The sequence below is a fragment of the Panthera onca genome, chromosome C2, assembly GCF_046562875.1.
Source record: "Panthera onca isolate mPanOnc1 chromosome C2, mPanOnc1 haplotype 2, whole genome shotgun sequence".
Taxonomy (NCBI): Eukaryota; Metazoa; Chordata; class Mammalia; order Carnivora; family Felidae; genus Panthera; species Panthera onca.
The window spans coordinates 15,760,533-15,778,717 of NC_138347.1; the positions used below are offsets into that span (position 1 = coordinate 15,760,533).

Sequence of the window (18,185 nt, forward strand, 5' to 3'; positions counted from 1 at the left end):
TGCATGTGACATCGTATTAATGATAAATAGCTCAAGATTTAGAAATTAACTGGTAAATAAATTAGTTGTTGCAGTCAAAGTCTCACATGCAGGAGTCCAGTACTGAAATTCATTTTGGACAATAACATAAAACGTAAGCATTCTTTTGAGAATCTGGCACTGACTAATTCTACGCTGACACCAAAGCTGAAATGTTATTCTATTTTCTGTCCATGTCCGTGAAATACAATATAAACATTCTGAATGATTCGGATCAGTTATCTAACTACAAGCAATTTCCATGCCACTCACAGATCTACCTCTATCATAATAACAATAATACCAGCAGTAATAATAAAAACTATGGCAGCCAATTCTTACCAATCCCTTAACATGTGCCAGACCGTGTTAGGTCTTTCACCGATAAATGTTTAATTTTCATAATACCACATACAGTGGGGTATAATTATACCTATTTATGGAAAAGCAGTTCATGCCTTCCTTACTCTAAGCCCTTCTTTTTAAATAAAGAACAGGACATTTTAAGCAAACAAGTTTCATTGAATGATCTGAATTATAGTATTTCAAAAGCAGCACGGTTGGGTGAACTAAATAGCAATCCTTTTTTTGGCTCTGGTTTCCTCAATGACTTGGCTTCTTTCCCCTCAGTTTTAAGTTATGAATAGCGTTATATAATTGCTGATGTTTAATCTCTGGGCAATGCTTCGAGACATCTCTTAAGGTCTAAAACCCTCAATTATTCCTCTTTTTATGAGTGGAGAGAATTGGAAAGGACTTGAGTGCCTTGCTTTCAACAGACAGATTTAGAGTCTGGAATTGTTGACTTCTAGCCATTCAGAGAGAAAACATCTAAAAGAATAATGCAATAAAATTACAAAACAAACATCTTTTGGGGAACTGAGATACTCTCTGGACTGCCCACGTTGGAAAACTGTGTTCACACTTACCATCTTCTTTGCACTCCTTCCTCCTTTTTTTCTCCATCTCTGTTCTCTTTATTGGCTTTGTATGATTAAAGAGTCATTTAGTACCTCTGACCACACAAAAGAATAAAGAAATAGGCGAAGTTTGACTTTCTCTATGGCATATGCAAAGGAATTCATTTTAATATATGTTGCATTTATTTTACAGATGACTTTTTCTTGTTTTCCTAGAGTTACAGTTCTAAACTCTCTCCAACTTGCTCTGCGTTTTTAATTCCTCACTTTGCATTGTGGCAAAAGGAGAAAAAAAGCAATCACTATGCCAAGGACACCCTCTAAATAAAGATGGTTTATCCCAGGCCTGACTGTGAGCTTTCTCCTCCCCACCGATAGAAAGTGTTAGAAAAAGGAAGTAGCATGAGTCATTACTATTGCCACACATTCAGGAAAACCCCTGCTCAGTCTTCCTCTCTACCCTGTGTATGACAGGAGGTAAATTTTCAGAACATATATTCAGGAGTTTTCTGTAAGAATGCAGCATCAATTTGATTAAAAACAATAAAAAGAAGGACAGACATAAAAAATCTTTGAAGAAGAGAAGAATGAGTCTGATCTAAATTTGTTGAGAGGCTAGTTGTTTGGAAGTGGGAATGCTGTGTCCGTTTCTTACACATCCTCTAAAATAACTAGGACCACTCCTAGATCAGGTCACCCAAGCATATCCCACCCCTAAGTGGCTGACGTATACACAGGATTGTTTCTATGGGGAAGACACATTCAGCTTTCCAGTTTGATTACCAAGGACATGTTCAACAAAATGAAAAGACAACCTACGGAATGAGAGAAAATATTTGCAGACCATATAGTTAATTTTATACATGGTGTGAGGTAAGGGGTTCAACTTTATTCTTTTGCATCCAGTTGTTCCAACACTATTTGTTGAAAAGATAAAATATTTGTTGTTTGTGTGTGTGTGTGTGTGTGTGTGTGTGTGTGTGTGTGTGTTTAAAGTATAATCTCCATTTTATTTTATTTTTTGCACAAAGCAGTTTTTCTTCAGTCCTTAAAGACTTATCTCCTTACATGGGCTTTGATGGAGGTCATGAGGCAGCACCTGTGGGTCTAAATCAGAGTGGGGTCCTTCTGTGCTTCACGAGGGTGATTCCTAACTACTTTGCTGTGAATGGCACAACTCACACAGCAATGTAGTTTTGTATACAGCTTGAGAAGCATCTAGGCGTCCAAGACACTTGCTTCAGAAATGTCCTTGATGGTGGCAGCCTCCACTATGTTCAGAATAATGAACTTCCTAATGGCCTTTTCCTTGGGCATGCAGTGGGAGAAGTTGGTGGAGCAAACAGGCTGCAATTGGCCGTGGCCCTTTCTGGCATGACCATTATTCCTTCTTTTCCTGGTCATCTTCGAAGCAAGGACTCGAGAGAGTGAAAAGATTGTGGTTTATCCATTGAATTATGCCAGTACCACATTGTCTTTACCACTTTATTACTGTAGCTTCGTAATAAGTTTTGACACTGGGAAGTCTACATCCTACAAGCTTCTTAATCTTTTAGAAGATTGCTTTGAATATTCTGTTTCCATGAGTTTCCATATAAATATTAACCTGTCAGTTTCTGCAAAAAAAAAAAAAAATAGCAGCTGGGACTTTGAGAGGGATTGAGTTGAACACATAGATCAATTTGTAGAATATTGCCATCTTAACAATAGTGCCTTCTGATCCACGAATATGGGATGTTTTTCCATTTATGTAGATATTCTTTAATTTTTTTCAATGACATTTTGTGTATTTTCTGTATATAAATCTTGTGCTTTAAATAAATTCACTTCTAAATTTTTTTTTGCTCTTGTAAATGGAATTTACAAGATTGATTATAGGTGATTATAGTTGATTATAGTTTTGGATTATTCTCACACTTTCCTTTAATTCTTTAAACATGGTTTCCTTTAGTTCATTAGGTGATTTAAAGTCTTTGTTTAAAAAGTCCAAAGTCTGGACATTGTTAGAGAGAATTGTCTGGTTGTTTTCTTTTGCATGGGCTACACATTCTTGTTTCTTTGTGTGTCTCATATTTTTCTGTTGAAAAAATATTTTTCTGTTTTAAACAATATATTGTGGCAACTCTGGAAATCAGATGCTCTCTCCAGGCTTTTTTGTTGCTGTTTTTTTGTTTTTGTTATTATTGTTGCTTCAGCTTAGTGACTTTTCTGCAGTCTTTGTGTAAAGTCTGTGTTCTTTGTCATATGTGGCTGTTGAAGTCTCTGCCTGGTTAGCTTAGTGGTCAGCTAATGATTACCTAGAGATTTCCATAAATGCTTTGGACTAATAACTCTCCCAGCCTTTGTGTGTTGGGATCTTACACCTCTGTCTTAGCTTGTGCAGAGCCTCAAGGTAAGCTAGAGAGGAAAGATTAGGACCTTCTGGGGCCTTTTCTGTGTATGTACATGGTCTTCTAGATTTCCAAGAATGTGTGTGAGCTTTTCAAAATCTCTTATGGACCTCTCATTTCTCTGTTGTTCTTTTTTAAGTGTTTTGATTAGGCCCACTCAGTAACCTCATCTCAGATAGCTGCAATCTTAAACACTTGCCATTGATTTTTTTTTCCCAAAGTCCCTAGAATCAGGGATGTTGGTACAGAGCATGCTCTGAGTCAGGTCAAATAAAGTCAGGTCATGGGAAGGGGGATTTTCAATAAGAGGCTTTACTGGTCAAATGTTGACAATTGGTCAAATGTTGACAGGCTTTGGGGAAGTTCCAAACCCATTCTACCCTCTCCAGTTAGACTGTTGGTTCACACAGCTATCACGTTGTGCAACTTTTGGTCCTCAAGGGGAGAGGAGGATGGTTCTTACCAAGAGTCAGCCATTTTTCTTGATAAACACGACTTGAAATTGTGTAATTCTTTAGTTAATTTTCAGAATACAGAAAAATTTGATTTTGACTTTTGCCACAGCTTTTATTGCCTTTATGGAGAAGCAGATTTTTGGAGATCCTTATCTGCCATTCAGGAAGCACTTTTTTTTTTATTAAGTTAAAAGATAATTTTTTAAAGGTAAAAACATGATACATAAATCAATACAAATATTAAATAAACACATGGCAAAGGTTTTATTTAATTCATTACTTAATGTGGGACACAGTAAGATGTTATATATTCAAGAAAGTATTGAAAGAACACACACACACACACACACACACACACATACGCATACACAGACAATTGAGAGAGCTGTATACTAGGACTTCCAACACTACGTTAAATAACAATGGTGAGAGTGAACTATTGGGACCTCATCAACATAAAAAGCTTCTGCACTGCAAAGGAAACAATTGACAAAACTAAAAGGCAACTGATGTAATGGGAAAAGATATTTGCAAATGACATATCAGATAAAGGGCTAGTATCTAAAATCTATAAAGAACTCACCAAACTCCACACCCAAAAAAAATAATCCAGTGAAGAAATGGGCAGAAGACAGGAACAGACACTTTTTCAAAGAAGACATCCAGATGGCCAACAGACACATGAAAAGATGCTCAACGTCACTCCTCATCAGGGAAATACAAATCAAAACCACACTGAGATATCACCTCACGCCTGTCAGAGTGGCTAAAATGAACAAATCAGGAGACTGTAGATGTTGGTGAGGATGTGGAGAAATGGGAACCCTCTTGCACTGTTGGTGGGAATGCAAACTGGTGCAGCCACTCTGGAAAACAGTGTGGAGTTTCCTAAAAAATTAAAAATAGAACTACCCTATGACCCAGCAATAGCACAGCTAGGAATTTACCCAAGTGATACAGGAGTGCTGATGCATAGGGGCACTTGTACCCCAATGTTTATAGCAGCACTTTCAACAATAGCCAATTATGGAAAGACCCTAAATGTCCATCAACTGATGAATGGATAAAGAAATTGTGGTTTACATACACAATGGAATACTACTTGGCAATGAGAATGAATGAGATGTGGCCTTTTGTAGCAACGTGGATGGAACTGGAGAGTGTTAATGCTAAGTGAAATAAGTCATACAGAGAAAGACAGATACTGTACGTTTTCATTCTTATGTGGATCCTGAGAAACTTAACAGAAGACCATGGGGGAGGGGAAGGAAAAAAAAGTTAGAGAGGGAGGGAGCCAAACCATAAGAGACTCTTAAAAACTGAGAATAAACTGGGGGTTGATAGGGGGTGGGAGGGAGGGGAGGGTGAGTGATGGGCATTGAGGAGGGCACCTGTTGGGATGAGCACTGGGTGTTGTATGGAAACCAATTTGACAATAAACTTCATATTTAAAAAAAAAAAAGAAAAAAAGTTGTGCCTTTAATTTGCCTTATAAATCTTTTCAGGGTCCAGGTATATCCCATCTCCCTGGGTAATTAGTTCACTTTTCACTACATGTGCATGACGTGATTCTTATAGGTCACTTTTCCATATTAAATGTCAAGGGCCTTTGAAGACTATTCCTAGTTTATATGATAGGAATCAATTCCCTACATACAGCCCCACGAATGTTCTCCACGTGTGTATACATGACAAGGAAGCAACCTAGGGTACTGCATCGATTTAGAGGAAGTCAGAAAACAGGGAAATGTCTGTGAGCCCTGATAGTCAGGAAGGAAAGGGCGGGGGGGAGTCTAAAATCAATTAATGTTTTCTCTTTAGATTCTCTCATTTCCTATAATGTTATACAAAGTAAAGATTTCGGAAGAAAGAGAAGATTCGAGGACATGGAGGGAGAGGATAAAGTGGGAGTTTTGTGGAGATTTCAAGGGCATCAAAGTGATGATCATACAGAGCTAAGCACGGCTGGCTTCATAGATGTGCCACATGTGCAGTTGCACAGGACCTGCACTCAGAAGGGCCCTGCCCTGGCTTTAAATGCTTTACTGTCAGTGTCAGAGATTCTTAGTTTTTGAACCAAGGGGTCCAAATTTTCATGTCACGCTTGGTCCACAAATTATGCAATAAACCCTGATGCTACATCAAGCTTTTTTTAAGTTTGAACCAATTACAAATTAAAAGGAAGAATTTATTCAAATTTCCACCTGTTTATTACTCTGATGGCCTTATACTAGGATCCAAGAATAATAGCAAACCAAACTGAGATCTCACAGTCCCATGCTTTTCCCACAGATGGAAAGAATAGGAGGCAAGAAACGACTCTGAGCAACAACCATCAGGAGTCATGTACAATTGATCTTTGCGCAGAGCGTAGGAAGAGACGCGTGTTCCTATTAAGAGTTCTTACACGAGCTTAGATAACTGCTCCTAAAATCGAATGCTAGACCTCTAGTAATGGGTGACATCTGCCCCTAGCTAGTGAAGTGGCTTCAAAATCCCCAATCTAGGAACTGAGTAATTCGTCACCATTGTCAAAACCATCCTTTGTCATCCTTCACCCTTAACAGACGTTACCCAGTGTAAGAAAAAGAAAATGCCTACAAGCTGAGCGTGTATTACTCACTGTAGAAAAGTAATTACCCTTACTTCCATTTCAGGCATTGAAACAGAACAAATGTCCTATTTCCACATTCTATACACACATATTCATATAAATACAAACGTGCATCTCTGCACGAAGTGACAGGGCTTTCTATTTGTAGACATATTTGTATTTAACATACTCTGGATAGAGGGGCACATGGTGGGGGCTGGTGCTCAGCCAGTTAAGCGCCCAACTCTTGATTTCAGCTCAGGTCATGATCTCAGGATTCATGAGCGAGAGCCCCGCCAACGGCTCTGCACTGACAGCGTGGAGCCTGCTTGGGATTTCTTTCTGCCTCTCTCTCTCAAAAAAAAAATAGGATGTAAAAAATTTCTTTAACATACTCTGAAAAGATATTTAAAATGAAGGAATTTGGATATGATCAATATCTTCCAAGAACTTTCACCTGGTAAGACAGAGGACACTGCTGCCCAAATTGATAAATGGAGAGCCTGACCTGCTGGTATGGCAGTGCTTTTAATCAGCTCCCAAAATAAAAGAACGTAGCCCCGTCACTGCTGATTCACCACTACCCTCAAGGGTTTGAGTTTCCTTCTTGTGGCAGAATCTTCTGCATCCGCCCCCACACACTCCACCCCATATACTGGTTCTTTTTCTTCCATACTAAGTTTCAAGCAATAGGATTGTATTGGCCAGAGTTCCCCAGAGAAACAGAACCAATAGGAGATAGAGAGGGGGGGGATTTATTAAAGGGAATTAGCGCATGTGATTATGGAGGCTGACAAGTCCCAAGATTTGTCATCTGTTAGCTAGAGACCTAGGAAGCCAATGGTGCAGTTCTCATGTGAAGGTGGACAGGCTTGAGACCCAGAAAGAGCCAATGTCTCTTATCTGGTCTAAAGGCAGGAAAGAGCCAACATCCCAACTCAAGGGAGGCAGGCAGGAGGAGATCTCTCTTACTCATAGCCTTTTTGTTCTATTCAGTACTTCAACTGAGCAGACAAGCTCCACCCACATTAGGGAGGCCTATCTGCTTTACTCATTTTACTAATTAAAAAGTAAATCCCAGAAAGCCTGGGTGGCTCAGTCGGTTAAGCCTCAGACTCTTGATTTTGACTCAGGTCATGATCTCATGATTCATGAGTTTGAGCTTCTTTGCTGACAGTACAGAGCCTACCTGGGATTCTGTCTCACTCCCTCTCTCTGCCCCTCCCTCGCTCATTCTCTCTCTCTCTTTCTATCTCGCAAAATAAAAACAAACAAAAAAGTAAATCTCATGCAAAAACACCCTCACAGAGACACCCAGAATAATGTTTGACCAAACATCTGGGGACCCCATGGCCCAGAAGCATCTCATGGCAGCTTCCAGGATAGCCAGCCCACCAAGTTGGCCTCTCTTCTTCTTGTCCCTACTCCCTGTAGCCATCTTGAACCCTAACAATGAGCAGCTGGCATCTCAGATTATAATAACGAGGGACATCCCTAGGGGCACCTGAGTGGCTCTATAGGTTAAGCGTCCGACTTCGGCTCAGGTCATGATCTCATGGTTCGTGAGTTCGAGTCCCGCATCAGGCTCTGGTCTGCCCCTCCACTGCTTGCACTCTGTCTCCCGCATTGTCTCAAAAATAAATTAACGTTAAAAAAAATTTTAATATAATAATGAGGGACATCCCTTAATAAGAGCAGATAAATTTGAGGCTCTGAAGATTTTATGGAGCAGAACCTCCAAACCAACCCAGGACTCTATGTTCACACCTACTCTATGATGTGAAAAAAAAAAAATGCTTTTTCACATTATAGAAGAATCTTTCCACTGTTACTAGGGGGTGGTGATTGGGTCCGGGGCACAAGCATGGAATCTGCCCCTTTGCCACTGATTCTAATCCCAATACACCTCCCTTATTCTCCCATTGCACATTACAGAACAGGATCACACATTGGACAACAAATTAGCTAAAATACTTATGACTAGAAAGAAAGAAAGCTATAAGACCTGTGTAGCTCACCAACTCTACAGTGAGGGTGATAATAAGACTTCTACAGCACAGTGATCTTTCGTGCACCTTTCACAACAATTCATTTCTTTCCAAAAATAACCTTATGAAGCAGAGAAAGCTGATATTTTCACCCTCATGTTTCTCTCTGAAAAATCTAGGATTGCCCTGCTTGGATGATAATTTGGTTTTAATTGATTCCTCATATGAAGCTAAGCCAAACCATGCAGAATCAAGTGGGCAATCTAATATCTTATTAAATAGAACACTATCACTTTGCAAATGTTTATGGGGAGCTTTAAAACGGCCTTTATAAATGCAAATTAAGCCTTAAAGCAATATGCTGAAATAATAGTAACATTCTGTTTTAACATGATCGACATCAAAATGACTGCTAAATTTAATTGCCTTTCAATGGAAAACTCTGGTCACTGTAGAACAGAAGGAGCTTGGGCTTGTCATTTGTTCGTTGTCTTGGGTTTTCAATTAAACAAGAAAACTCTATTATTGGTGTCAAATGCATGTTAGCATTAAAGGCCAGGGGAGGGGCGCCTGGCTGGCTTAGTTTAGTGAAGTATGCAGCTTTTGATCTTGAGGTTGTGGGTTCAAGCCCCACGTTGGATGTAGAGATTACTTAAAAATAAAATCTTAAAGTTTTTAAAAACCTTTATTTATTTTTGAAAGCCAGAGAGAGACAGAGTGTGAGCAGAGGAGAGGCAGAGAGCGAGGGAGACACAGAATCCGAAACAGACTCCAGGCTCCGAGCTGTCAGCACAGGGTCCAACGCGGGGCTGGAACTCAAAAACTGTGAGATCATGACCTGAGCCAAAGTCAGATGTTTAACCAACTGAGCCACCCAGGTGCCCCTAAAAATAAAATCTTTAAATAAATAAATAAAGGCCAGGAGAAATCCTAAAGCTGAGAGCTCTTTAACTTTTTTTAGCCCGGTGTTACTCTAATTTATTTGATCATGAAGCAGTGTTTTCTTCTTTTTTTTTTTTTTTTTATTACATACTTAACATTTCAAACACTGATGTTGCAAAAGCATGGTTTCAGAAATCTGATACCACATTCAACTTCCAGAGCACTTTCTTCTAAACAAACAGCAGTTAAGGATGAGGTTGGGAGGGGGCAGGGTCTCCGCGCCCAGCTTTCTCTCCACCATCCTCCCAAATTAGGATTGCCAGACTCAGCCAATAAAAATACAGAGCTCCCAGCACACCTGGGGGGTTCAGTCAGTTGAGCCTCTTACTCTAGATTTCAGCTCAGGTCATGATCCCCCTGGTTCAGGGGATCGAACCCTGTGTCGGGCTCTGTGCTGACAGCGCTCAGCCTGCTTTAGATTTTCTGTCTGTCTCTCTGCTCCTCTCCCCCACCTCTCAAAACTAAATAAACCATTTAAAACAAAATACAGAGGCATCTGGGGGGCTCAGTGGGTTCAGCGACCAACACTTGATCTTGGCTCAGGTCCTGATTTCATGGTTTGTGAGTTCAGTCTCCATGTTGGGCTCTGCACTGACAGTGTGGAGCCTCCTTGAGATTCTCTCTCCCTCTCTCTGTGCCCCTCCCCCCCCCATCAAAATAAATAAATAAACTTTAAAAAAATAAAAAAAAAATTTAAAATACAGAGTTCCCAGTTAAAATTAAACTTCAGATAAATAGCGCTTTTTTTTTTTTACACAATGATTGGGACATACTTATGCCATATATATATATATGTATATATATACACATCTCATATTTTGTCTGACAACCCTGCCCCTGACCCATCCTCAGGAAGGGAGGGGCTGATGGTCCTCCTGGCTCATATATCCAGACATTTAATGGACAAACTAGGAAGGACACAGGGTTAAAATCACAAACTTGGCCATCCTGGCCATCTTGGGGTTTTTTTGTTTGTTTGTTATTAATTAGCTACTGAGGTATTTCTACCTTTTTACCTTGATGGTCATCTGTGCAAAAGACTCTCAGGGATGCCTGGGTGGCTCAGTTGGTCGAGTGTCTGACTTCGGCTCAGGTCATGATCTCACAGTTCATGAGTTCAAGCCCCGCGTCGGGCTCTGTGCTGAGAGCTTAGAGCCTGGAACCTGCTTCGGATTCTGTGTCTCCCTCTCTCTCTGTTCCTCCCCTGTTCGCACTCTGTCTCTCTCTCTCTCTCTTTCAAAAATATAAAAAGTTAAAAAAAAGACTCTCCATGCACCTCTGTAGATGCATCACTCTCCCCACTTTTCCACCCTGGTATGTGCCCCAGGAGCCTGGCTAGAGGGAACACAGCAACAAAGTTCCCTTGCCCTCTGACTTGTGATTGGGTTTTCCCAGTGGGAGCCACCAGCAGAAGAGAGAAGGACAGGAGGAGGGAAAGACCGAAGTATCTATCCTCTAGGCTACTCCCACCTAAGCCCTGGGTAAGCTGTGGCCTCACCTCCCCACCAAAGCACAAATTCTTGGGAATGCGATGGGGCAGAGCCTCCTCTCCAGAACAGTCCCTGCCAGGTCCTAGTACTGCTTCTTCCTTCCTTCATCTTCCAAGGCGTAGGAGAGACTTCCCTGAGGCTGCCAGTCCCAACGGCTTCACCAATCCTCCCAGCTTCCCTTAACTCTGTCCCCAACTTGGTAAATATTCCCTTCATTAGGTCTCCTTTCATTGGCCCCTTTTGAATGCGCTCTTGTTCCCTACAGGGACATTGATTACAGAGAGAAGGACTGAGATTTGGGGGGATATACAAACTCCTCACCTGCACCTTAATCCTCAATCTCAAACTCAAACTAGGTTTGCAGAAAGTCTCGCTTTGGGGGTTTTAGCACCAATAATAAAGAGACTCCTTGCTTCCCATCTCTGGGTCAGCCAGCTAAAGGTCAGTGAATGCCGCTCAGTAGGCTTTTATAGTCACTGCTACTTGAACCACTATTATTATAATTAGCACCCTGCATATCTGTATTTATAATATTGCAATGGTTTTGTAACAGTTTGGGGGTGGGGGTCAGTGTATTCAAATGCCATCAACATTCATCTCTCTCTGTGAAAAGAAGAACGTACAACCAGATGGAGATTTGCATGTAGAGCACAGTGACTCCCGAGTCTTGAGTCTTCTCACCTGGGATCTGAGATCTGACCCCTGTGTTCACTATGCTAGTTCCCAGAAGGCAGAAATCCCTAAAATTTGGTCGGGAAACCAGATATTCTCAGAATATATATTGTGACAGAATAGGGCTTGACACAACAACAAGTTAAATGAAAAACAAAAACAGGGGCATCTCGATGCTTCAGTCAGTTAAGCATCTGGCTGTTGCTTTCGGCTCATGTCATGGTCTCACGGTTCATGGGATCAAGCCCCCCATCAGGCTCTGCACTGACAGTGCGGAGCTTGCTTGGGATTCTTTCTCTCTGCCCCTCACACACTCTCTCTTTCTCTCAAAATAAATAAACATTTTAAATTAAGTTTAAAAAATAGAAAGAAACAAAGAAGGAAGAAAGAAAGAAGAAAGGGAAAGAAAGAAAGGAGGAAATAAAGAAGGAAGAAAGAAAGAAAGAAAGAAAGAAAAGGAAAGAGAAAGAAAAGAAAAACCATCCCAACTTACGCATGATTTCTTGCTTTTTCCCAGCTATTTTTAAATCAAATCACCATAGAATCTATGGCATTCTGGAGATTGCAGGATTTGTGAGTCATATCCTTATTTACAGGAATGATAGGGAAAGTCAGCATGTTCAGTATTTACTTCATTTTTGAGAAGTGAGCAGGCAATTAAGAAGCAGGGGGGTGGAGGGGGCAGTCTGTCTCACACATAACTTTACCTCATCCTACTATCTCTTTATCTTTCCCTTTCCAAGGCTCAGATCTGAGAGAACAGCTACTGCCCAGACATGTTCAGTGACAGACAAAATAGGTTGAGATCAGCCGGTTGCAAATGCAATTTCTCCCTCATTGGCTGTTGAAAAACTTGGTTCCTCCTCTATTCACACTGGCTCAGTCCTTCTGCTCAGAATTCTCATCCTAAACTCCTTAGTGCAAAAGCAGCCACTAAAAAGTTTTTAAAAGACAAAATCTTCAGGGACCCACTCTGTTTTCTGTCTTGTATGACTCAGGCCATCACCTCACTATCATTATCACATTATCTGCACTCTTAAAAGCCACCCACACACACAAGGACTGGATAGGAAGGAACATTTTCAAGGTTTCAGGGAGCAGAATGAAATAGACATGATTTTAACAGTATAACTTAAAACTCTTTTGAGTAGAAGACATTTTTCTTTCAGGGAACTTTTGTTGGTAACCCTGAGAAATCATATATTCCCAGTTATTTAAAACACAGACTGTTAGAATTGGAAGGGTATTCAAAGAATCTAAAGGTTCATGCTATCAGCTTCATGGGTTATTTAATCTTGACCTATGTGCATTTCAAGTTTCTATGTTCATGTGTGAGATGATTTCACTCTCTCTTCTCTGATTATCATTCTTTAAAAATAACAAGATGGCTGAAAAATATTGTCTTAGAAGTTCTAATTGCTTAAGAATATTCTCTTGCCAGTTCTAGGTTTGGCAATTTTGAAACATGAAATAAACATTTAAAAATAGGTTGCTAGGGGTGCCTGCGTGGCTCAGCCGGTGAAGCGTCCGACTTTGGCTCAGCTCATGATCTCGTGGTCTGAGAGTTCGAGCCCAGCCTCAGGATCTGTGCTGACAGCTCAGAGCCTGAGGCCTGCTTTGGAATCTGTGACTCCCTCTCTCTCTCTCTGCCCCTCCCCCACTCACACTCTGTCTCTCCCTGTCTCTCAAAAAATAAACATTAAAATTTTTTTTTAATTTTTTAAATAAAAAAATTTTAAAAATAAAAACAGGTGGATAGTAGAAATATTCATTAAAAAGAAGGATTATTATAAGCGTCACCTATTTAAATATATTAATGGTGACTGTGAAGGTAGATTCAGTCTGACCAAGCGTTTATTATTCTCTAAGGAGAAAAATATTCATTAAGTGACTTATCAAATCAAATGTATATAATAACCCTGTCTAACTAACTTATCATCTATCTAGCCCACTAGCTAAATATATACAATATAAATATTCCTATATTGCACTCTCAGCAATTAAAAAAAAATTTTTTTTAACGTTTATTTATTTTTGAGACAGAGAGAGACAGAGCATGAACGGGGGAGGGTCATAGAGAGAGGGAGACACAGAATCTGAAACAGGCTCCAGGCTCTGAGCTGTCAGCACAGAGCCCGATGCAGGGCTCGAACTCATGGACCGCGAGATCATAACCTGAGCCAAAGTCGGACGCTTAACCGACTGAGCCACCCAGACGCCCCAACACTCTCAGTAATTTAAAGTGAAGTAACTTTAAAAAGAAAACTCTTAAAACATGTCACTATAGAAGATAGTGTGTTCACATGGTACGCCCTATGTTTAAACTCAGTGGCTTCCTATTGCTTTTAGGATTAAGGCCAAAATTCTTAATGTGATCTTCAAGTTTCTGCCTTATTCTACAACTTCATCTTGTATCACACTCTCCCTATATCTTCATGCTCAGCCACACTGGTCTTCCTTCAAGTCTTTGAACATGTCACAGGGCCTTTGTACATGTTTTCATTCTGTCTAGATGCCTTCCTCCACCCACCTTCTTTGCCTCTTGAGCTCTTACTCATCTACCAGATCTTACCTCAAGAGTTACCACCTCACGGAAACCATCCCAGCCTCCTTATCTCAGTTAGATTCGCTTTCATAAACTAGGTTTCTTTTCTGCTTGGCACTTACCTCATTTACATGATGTATTTGTTATCTACTGCTAAATATCACCTCGAAATTTATTAGCTTAAAACAGTAAACATTTATCATCTCTTGGTTCCTGCTAATCAAGAACCAGGAGCAGACTGGTGGTGTGGCTGTGGCTCAGAGTCTCGTGACATGGCCTCAAGATGTCAGCCAGGCTGCAGCCATTTGAAGTCTTGCCTGGTGCTAGAAGGTCTGCTTCCAAGTTCATTTGTAGAGCCTCAGTTCCTTACCATGTGGCCTCTCCAAGGCCTGCTTAAGTCTCTTCAGAACAAGGCAGGTGGCTCTCCCCACAGCAAGTGATCCCAGAGAACAGATGAGAAGGGAGCTACTATGTCTTTTACGACCTCGCCTTAGAAGTCACATAGTGCCACTTCTTCTCTATTCTGTTTGTTAAAAATAGGTCTTTTAGTCCAATCCACAGTACACGGCAGGGAACTTATGCTCTACCTTTGGAGGGGATTTTTGGATATATTTTAAGATGACCCCAGGGCGCCTGGGTGGCTCAGTCGGTTGACAGTCTAGCTCTTGATTTCGGCTCAAGTTATGATCCCGGGGTCGTGGGATGGAGCCCTGCGTCAGGCTCTGTCCTGAACGTGGAGCCTACTTAGGATTCTCTTTCTCTACCTCTGCCCGTCTCCTTCACTCATTCTTTTTCTCTCTCTCTGTCTCTCTCTTAAAAGAAACAACAACAAAAAAAGACTACCCCAAGTGGGTATTTGGGTAAATGTCTACCTCCCTTACTAGACTAAGGGTACCTTAAGAATGGCACCCATTTTTTTTATTGTTCACTGTTGTGTCTCTGGCACCTTCCAGGATGCCTAGCAAAGTACAAGCATTCAGGAAATAGTTTTAAAAATTAATGAATTTGGGGTGCCTCGGTGGCTTGGTCAGTTGAGCGTCCAACTTTGACTCAGGTCATGATCTCACCATTCGTGGGTTCAAGCCCTGCATCGTGCTCTGTGCTGACAGCTCAGAGCCTGGAGCCTGCTTCAGATTCGGTGTCTCCCTCTCTCTCTGCCCCTCCCTGATCGCGCTTGCACTCTCTCTCTCTAAAAAATAAATAAACTTAAAAAAATTAATTAATAAGTGAATGAAACTTAGTATTTCAATCCCAGTGCTAGGGAACTTTGTACAAATTACTTAGTTACTAATTCAGGAGAATGGGGATAATTATAGCTACTTCTCAGGTCGTTATAAGAATTTAACAATACAGTCTATATAAAGCACTGGCATAGTCTGGCACAGAAGGGGCTCAGGAAATGTCACCTCTCATCTTCTTTGCTTCCGTTGCATATGGAATCCATCCCAAGCCACATGGATTCTACTTATCACGTCTCCCCATCCCTTCTAGTCTGTTACTCCATTTCAATTGCGGCCTCTCTCCTTGCACACTCCTATTACCCTTCTGACAGTTCCTCTGCCTCCGGTCTCTGTCTCCTGTGATCCATCCCACGCACTACAACCATATTGCTTATCTTCAAGTCCTGTCCTCATCATTCACTCCTGATTTCAAAACATTTCTGTCCAGGGGCGCCTGGGTGGTTCAGTCGGTTAAGCATCCAACTTTGGCTCACGTCATGATCTCACAGTTCATGCGCTCAGGGGCCCCCCATTGGGTTCTGTGCTGACAGCTCAGAGCCTGGAACTGACTTCAGATTTCGTGTTTCCCTCTCTCTCTGCCCCTCCCCCTGCCCACATCCTGTCTCTCTCTCAAAAATAAACAGGGGCGCCTGGGTGGCTCAGTCGGTTAAGCGTCCGACTTCAGCTCAGGTCATGATCTCGCGGTTGGTGAGTTCAAGCCCCGCGTGGGGCTCTGTGCTGACAGCTCAGCACAGAGCCTGGAGCCTGCTTCGGATTCTGTGTCTCCCTCTGTCTCTGGCCCTCCCCCGTTCATACTCTGTCTCTCTCTGTCTCAAAAATAAATAAATGTTAAAAAAAAATAAGAAACATTAAAAAACAAAGTTTTTAAAACATTTCTGTCCAAACTCCCCCTGCAACCAGGGCCCGGTGGAACTTCCCAACCTAATTATTCACTATCCGCCTGCATATACTCGACAGTAAAGACTCGTCACCGCCCCCATATCTGGGCTTCCCAACCACTGTTCTTCTGCTCATTGCCATCCTTTCCTTCTCTGAACTCCGACTGAAAACTTCATCTATCTTATTGCACTGACGTTTATTCATGTCTTCAGGAACTAGAACAAATATGCTACTTCTGTTACTAAATTGGAAGCATCTCGAAGGCTAGGATGGTGTAATTCATTCTTCATCCTCTGTTGTCGTTCCTCTGCCCTGCACTAGGAAAGTGTACCATAAACTTTTGTTGAATTGGATTTGAGCTCCAGACGGCTTTTATTTCCTTATTTATACTGACTTCGCGATACAGCCAAGTCCAGATGCCAGAATGAGATAGAGCACATGCTCTGCCCTTTCCAGTGATTAGACATTTGACCTCTACCCACAGATGACCACATTCTTGTCGTGTCTACATCAACTAAGTGACCCACAAAGAGCAATTCTCCAATAGAGCAATCGCAGAATACAAAATGGGTTGCATTTTCCTTTCATTCTGGCCGAAAAGCAAATATCTTCACCTTAATATTCATCGGACCTCTGTGCTCATTTTTAATGCTCTATATCATTTTCATTATTGCTAATAGCAAGAATACTGTAAATATATTTGAAGATAGGAAATTCTTAAATGGTTCTGTGTTATATAGATAATACGCAGAGGTGAGTAAGACTGGGGGGAATTTGTTACATGCATGGAAAGCTAAGACTGGCAATGCGAGAAATTTTGCTTTTAGATTTCTCTGGCACGACTTCAAAAGTAGATGATGTTTTCATGTTTTCAATGAATAAAAGTCTGCCTCAGACACACACACGTAGGGAAATTCTTGCTGTTGAGTCATGAATAGATACCTTTAGGAAACATGTAGTAAAATTTCAGGCTGAGACAGGCACAGATATTACAAGTATTTACTCAGTGTCTCCTCAATATATTACCAATGGTGTTCCAATATTTTGACCCTGTTAAATTATTTTCATTCTGGTAGAGCAAAGATATTTTGGAACTATATTTCCCTGCTCCCAATTATCTATAAGGGGCCATGACTGCTTGAATTCTGTAAATCTATGTAAACCTCTTCAGATGGGCAGTGACCAAAAACTAATTCCTGTGTTTAGACATTGGCAATGTACTCTTCATTCTCCCAGTCCATTAACCCTGGATTTATATAAATTTAGTGGACAATTCCTTCTTTATATTAGTATGTATAAGCCTTGGGGTTACTAAAGAAGAAGGTTCTACCAGGATAATAGGGACTTTCATCTTTGGTCAAATGTTAAAGCAGCTTCAGGAAGAATAGGTGCATATAACATTAGAATGTTGAGATCTAGCAAAAAGCTTTGTTTTACAAATGAGGAAACGGACGTTCAGGGTGTATAGAGACTTCATGGACTCTGCACCACCTGGCAAGAAACTTGTGACCCTGCAACATGCTTCCCCTTGGCATCTGCCCACCTGCCCAGTGACTAGTCTAGTCTTGGGTGTATCAGACTGGTCACCATTGGCATGTTGGGCCAGGCAATTCCTTGTAGCTGAGGGTGTCATCCTGTGCATGGCAGGATGTCTAGCAGCATCCCTGGCCACTATTCTCTAGACGCCTCTAGCACCTGTTCATCCTAGTCATGACAATAACAACAACAAAATGGCTCTAGACCTTGCCATCTGTCCACCCAGGGGTAAGTCACCCCCCGTCCATAAAAACTGGTCTATCCTTGGCCATCCTGGTGTTTTAATCAACCATCCTCTTTTACGTTTTCTGGGAAAATACCTTAAGACACTAATGCATCATATTGAGTATTAGAATTCTGCATGACCTACGTGAGAATCTGCAGTCTTTCCAAGAGAAGGGGCTTCACTGCTGATTCTGCGCATACAAATATGACTAGGAACACATTCCAACTCAGGGTAGCCAGTCCCAACTAACGGTAGCATAAGGGAAGTTAAGAAAGGGACAAAATAAAGAC

General features: G+C 41.2%; 1 pseudogene; it reads right to left on the minus strand.

Moving 5' to 3' along the window:
* Positions 1-1,901: 1,901 nt before the first annotated feature.
* On the minus strand, positions 1,902-2,342 carry LOC132683915 (small ribosomal subunit protein eS26 pseudogene; annotated as a pseudogene).
* Between the last annotated feature and the right edge of the window lie 15,843 nt (positions 2,343-18,185).